The 6,623-nt window shown below is 32.8% G+C and overlaps 1 long non-coding RNA gene across 1 annotated transcript in view; it reads right to left on the reverse strand.

Moving 5' to 3' along the window:
* Positions 1–2,615: 2,615 nt before the first annotated feature.
* The window catches only part of LOC122332773, a 12,250-nt gene continuing 8,242 nt past the window's right edge, over positions 2,616–6,623 (reverse strand). The window contains exon 4 of the long non-coding RNA XR_006248527.1: positions 2,616–2,728. This is a non-coding gene — a long non-coding RNA (uncharacterized LOC122332773). The remainder of the gene's footprint in view (positions 2,729–6,623) is intronic.

Below are 6,623 nucleotides of genomic sequence, written 5' to 3' on the forward strand. Positions count from 1 at the left end.
GTAAATATATTCAAAAACAAACTGTGTTTGTGCTTTTTGTATATATAGATTTTTTTAAATATATATTTAATATATATTTAAAAATATATATTTTTCGGATGTACAGGGAGTGCATTGTTACTGCCCGGTAACTTTAATATACATTTTTATTTTGTAAATAATAATTAAAATAATATAATACAAGCAACAATTAATAAATCCAGCATAACAAATACAACCGCAATGCACTTCATAATGTGTTTAACTGTGATTGCCACATAATTTGCCATATATTTGTTTCCATAAAGAACAAAATCATAGTAGTCATTATGCGCTCATAAGAGATTATGTTTTTGATAACAAACTGAATTTCATCCTTTAAGTCAAGATGCATTTTCATCAGAGTTTAAGTCACCGATCGCATAAAAAGGATCAGTTTACCGAACGTTGCTCAGCAAGACCAGCAAACGAAACGGGGGAAAAAAAACCAAACGAGACCACCGTACGAAATCCACCCGTCAGCAAAACAAGAAGCCCCTTTCGCCACAAAGCATACTCGTAAATCAGAGTGACACGGAGGCTGATAGTCTCTGATAGGCTGCTTTTATTGGCGCCCTGTGGCTCTATAGGAGAGCTTCTGTGAACGCTCACATATGCTACCTGCATCCCGCAAGAATCCCGTAAACTCACGGCGCGCAAACCCGGGACGAGGCCACCGAGGGATCGGCGTTCCTCAATTAATTCTGTCAGGAGCGCGTTTCCCGCGAAGGTACCGCTCGAGATGCAAGGTGACTTATCAGCTGCGTTTAGGATGGACAGAAAGAGTGCACGTCCACCTGGAAAACTTCATGACAGACGGCCTCTTATTTAAAACACGTGTACGTGCGTGTGTGTGTGTGTGTGTGTGTGTGCGTGCGTGTCAGACTCATGCAAGATTTACCAGCTCACACCTCCCATGAGGCCGTCTTTTGCGTTACGTTCCTGAGAGGAGAGAGCGCTGCTGATGGGAACTAGGTCTAACCTGAAAAAAGCTCCACTTCTCGCGTCAGAGGAGCTCATTGTGTTCTGATGCTGACGGGCGAGAGAGAAGGAGGTTTGTTACGCAAGGCCGGGATACGGTTTCATCTGAAGCGGACGTGTCCTGGCCACAGGCGCTTCGCCGACTCTTTAAGGGTGTCAAAAGAGAGGTTTGTGAGCGACACTGACCTTTTGACGACAATGAGGTACACGTAGGGGTGAATCTCACTAAGAAACGCTGGCGTCGTATTTCACCTCATAATCAAAATCAAAAGATGACTAAATGCACATGAATATATAACTAGACACAGACGCACACACACAGCTATATAGATCAATTATATTACGCAATCATTGTTTTTATTGTGTTAGTTAGCTTATTTCTTAAACTAGTCAAAATAACCCATCTACAGTTTGTTTGAGATTAAGAGGAAAAAAAATATGATTTTTGAAAAGAGTTGTGCGCTGCCATGAAGTATTTTCAGCTAATTTAATTACCAAAAACTTTATAAATAATTGCATGAATTATAAAGTGCGTGTTAATTATCTTAATATTTTCTGTGACATTATACAAATTTAAATATATTGTATATGATTTTTATACAGAAATTTAAAGTATTATTATTTTTAATATAAAAATATATTTTACTTAATAATATACTTCACAATATATTTACACACACACACACACACACATATATATATATATAAAATTTTAAATAAGAATTTAAAAAAATGTAAAACAATACAATGTAAAACATTTTTTTACTTTTGACTTGATATGTTGCCTAAAGAAAACAAAGGCAATTTTGAAAAAAATATTTCTGAAGTTATTAACTGTATGTTCATTATTAATAAATAAATAAGCATATATTCTTTTGAAAAGAAAATGCAATTAATAACATAAATTACATTTATCAATTAAATACTATCACAATGTACTTTTAGATGTACTTCACAATATTTTTTTTAAATGTGTGTACATATATATATATATATTTGTGAATGCAAATGCAAGTCTATATTTGTCTCTCCATGACAGAGCGTCAGTTTCTTCTCCTGTACCTTTAAGATTTAATAACTTCACTTATGATTTGCAAACTGTTTGCATGTGAAATATGCACTATCAACACTTGTTTTCCATGATATGTTCCCTTTAAATGACAACTTTAAACATATGGCGTGCGCCGAAAATTAATTTGCCAGCCAATTAATTGACTAAGCATCTGCAGACTCCGGTCATGTGACGGCGGCGACAAGGATCCGGTGACAGCTTTATTCTGGGAAATTTGCAGGGGCCTCAACATCTCTGAGGATAATTCGCCCGCGCGATCTCAATCCCAGAATCCCGAGCAAAGGCTTCGAGCTACCGTCGCTCGCCCTTGGCCACGGCAGGTCGCGAACCGGCCTTTTTATCCCTCCGGTGACCAGCGGCGGAGCTCGAACCCTGGACCGCGCTGTCACCGCTGACGCTATCGTGTCGAGAGCGAACTGCGCAGATAGCGAGCCGCGTTTGACCCAGGAGAGCGAGGACTGACCTACTTTGGGCGATTCCTCTCGTTTCCGCGAGGCAGGGACGGCAAAGCAGGGTTTGAAGGACGCGCTAGACCTACCTGCTCTCTCACGCTTCGGCTCAGCGGCTGCTTCTTGGGGATTTGTTAGCTGGGAAACTGTGAAAGTAGACCTCATAAAGATGGGACTCTGGAGCGTTGGGACGAATCTGACTGCAAACCTGAAAGCAGAAAAAAAGCTGTAGGGTTAAAGGAAAAAAACATTCATGTCATGATACGGTGATGATATTAACAGTTTGAGTGAAGTCAATATATGCTTGAAAAACTGTATTTTTAAAATATAAATATTGTAAAATATTTTATATTTATATAAAAAAATGTAAATAATAAAATACAGTTTTATATTTTGTGTGTATCTGAAATATACATTGATAGTATGTTTATAAAAATGAATGTAAAATTAATTATTCATTTTAAGATAATACATTTCTGAACTAAAGAGGCAAACAAAGGTTTAGTATTTAGTTTTGCATTTTATTTATCATAATTTTTCTAAATATACAATATATACAAATATTGTATATTTATAGAAAATGATATATTTATAATAAATATTAAATATATATTTTTATTTTTATACATGCATGCATATATATATATATATATATGTGTGTGTGTGTGTGTGTGTGTGTGTGTGTGTGTGTGTGTGTGTTAAGTTATAGTATACAACATTATATAAAAAGACTAAAATAAATGACTAAAGTCAGTTGAAAACAGCATCAAATTACATTCAATAGAAAATAAATCATTTGAAAGAATACTTTTTTAATGAAAATATATTTTTAAATTACAAATAATATTTTAGTTATATAAATGGGATTCATTGCAATTTTAGCAATTATCGAGAGAGAGAGAGAGATATTTTAAAAAATGAATATACGTGTTCTTTATGCATTTTAAATAAAGGAAGGTACGGAATAGAATTTATATAAAAAATGAATAATTTAATAAATATTCTTTCTCATGAAAGTGGTATTGCTGCTCTTTTCATTTGGCCCTCCGTCTACAGAACCAGACGTCTTTGACTGTGTGTGACTAAGAACAGGTCATTTTCATCTTAAGCAGCCGGTTATTAGCAGATTATCGGTGGCATGCGACTGACGAACCTCTAATGACGTCGGCGTTTTCTGAGCGGCTGAACCTAAAGCGTTGATTTTGGCGCCGGTGACTCAACCCCGCGAGTCGTTTCAACCCTGTATTATTTTCTTTCGTCGTTTGAACTTCTTATGAGATTAGCGCGCATTATTTCTTCACAGAAGAGCATCGTAAGAGTACTTACACCCCTAATGCCAAAGCGCCACTTAACAGGCATCTCAAGGCTGAGACGGCCTCGTAACACCTGTTTGGATTGAATGGGAATAAGTAAAACCTCGCGCTTTATTATTTTGAATTCGTTGCCGTGGTCTGTCTAACAGTTTAAAGCATCTGAACGCGTTGCTCCGGCGCTCCGTAACTCTTGTCTTCACAGGTCTTTGAATGCTTTAACGCCGGACCGTCTGCCAGACTGTGTTCTCACGGCAAAGGAATGCCAGCGTCTACAGAAAAAAAGACAGACGCGCCGCTCTTTGCGACGCACACTACAGCGTCTCTCACGTCTTTGACATCTATCAGTCCAGGACTCTGAATCCAGCGCGGAGAGAGAGAGAGAGAGAACTGATGTTTCGCTGCACAAAAAGGCGAGACGTTCGGCGGATGCACTTTTACAGTACAGCAAAGAGTAATGGCCTTGCTTTTCACAACTAAACATCCAAATGTTTACCACGTGCATCGCATGGCGGAATGGTATCACTGCTAGAAATACACACACACACACACACACATACATACATATATATATATATATATATATATATATATATATATATATATATAGTGTATCAAGATGAATCAAGTTTCTGTGTTCAAACTAACTTGTGCAAACAAATTGTGCATGGACACACACACACACACACACACACACACACATATATATATATATATATATATATATATATGTGTGTTTATATATATGTACTAAGTTAGTTAGTTTGAACAAAGATATATATATTCATATATATTCTCAAATAAAATAAATAATTGAATATATATATATATATATATATATATATATATATATATATATATAACTTTTTTTTTTTGATACTACAGTATCAAAATATTTACCATGGTTTCCACAAAAATTATCTTAAAAAGTTTATTTTTTATTATTATTTATTTATTTAACATATATATATATATATATATATATATATATATATATATATATATATATATATATATATATATATATATATATATTTTTTTTTTTTTTTTTTTTTTTTTTACAATATATATATGGAAGCAATTTCCATTTTAAAACTAATTATTTTCTGCATTTCAGATCTTGACGTGACATGAAATCAAAGGTGAATTAATTCGTAATTTTGCCAATTCTAAAGAAACAGTGAGACATAATAGTCAGACAGCGTGACTCATTTTCTTTTATGAAACACCGATTTGACATGAACGGGTGGATTTGAGATGCTCTTCTTCTGATTGTGGGTGTGTCTCAGTCATCATCAAGTATTAACTTAATTACTTACATGAGCGATCAAATCATCACTAATGAATTATGGGATTGTTCGCCGACATGTTTACGGTTAAAGTGTTCTAGAAACGGCAAGAGAGGAATCTTGAAAAACCTGCAGATTTATAAAGGCTCGCTTTATTTTTAAAACCAACTTAAGCTCTGCATCATCACCGTGTCTGCGGCGCGCTGGCGATTACAAAAGCAGTTTATATAAACGGTTCATAATAACGCACTTGCAGTGAAAGTTAGATGTCAGGGGTATGGAAAGTTTTCAAGGCAGAAATGTGTTTTGATGAATAAAAATGAGTCGTCATCTGTATGTTTGTCTAAATCGTCTTTTTAGGAGACATCCTGAAGCGCATCCGAAGTCGACACAAAAAAATAAAGGTTGGGAAAAATGGCTTTTCAATGCGATGCCATAGAAATACCAACAGAAACGATCAGTGAACAGTCTAAGGAACATTTTAATAATAATAAAGAGCAATTTTCCATTATGAAGAGCGTTTTTGAAATAAAAAAGTTGCCATAGATGTTCTTCATGGGACCATCGATGCCAATAATTAACCTTTCATATTCTATTATATTTGCATTATTATAAGAGATCATTTTTAAATGTATAATTCTGTATATGTTCAGTGTTTTGAATCTTCCATAATGTAATTAAAGTGCTTTATTTTCGTGCACTAATGTTGCACTTAATATACTAAAAATAATTCTTTAGTACTTTTTAAGATAAACTCAAGATCATCAAGTGTGCTCAACTGTGCATTAATTAATGACACCATTAATATGAAGTAAAATGCGCTTTCAACATACTACATGTGTTTGTAAAAGTGTATTTAGTTACCACTTGTAGCACACTTGAAATTATTTCATAGTACACTAAAGTGTGCTGCAAGTGTTGTCATGTAAACATACCCAAAACATTTGCATTTAACATTTATTTCATTTGGATATTATAATTACTGTGATCAAATCACAAAAATAATATAAAATAAAAATAAAAAATATATATATATATATATATATATATATATATATATATATATATATATATATATATATATATATATATTTTTTTTTTTTTTATATATTATTTTTAATTTTATATTAATTTAATTTTATATTTAATTTTATATTATTTTTGTGATTTGAAAAAGTGAAATGAAATAAATGTCCAATTCAAATATCACAAAAACTAAAAAAAAAAAAAAAAAGGATGTATATATACTGTATGTATATATATATATATTTTCTTTTTTTTAGTTTTTTTAGTTTTTTGTGATATATATTTATATATATACACATTTAATAAAAAAGTTAAATGAAATAAATGCCCAATTCAAATAAATATATATATATATATATATATATATATATATATATATATATATATATATATATATATATATATAACTTATTTCTGCTTATTTCAACATTTCTAGATAACTAAAATAACGATCGAAAAATGGATAAAAACGACATCA

The sequence above is a fragment of the Puntigrus tetrazona genome, unplaced genomic scaffold, assembly GCF_018831695.1.
Source record: "Puntigrus tetrazona isolate hp1 unplaced genomic scaffold, ASM1883169v1 S000000148, whole genome shotgun sequence".
NCBI classification, from domain to species: Eukaryota; Metazoa; Chordata; class Actinopteri; order Cypriniformes; family Cyprinidae; genus Puntigrus; species Puntigrus tetrazona.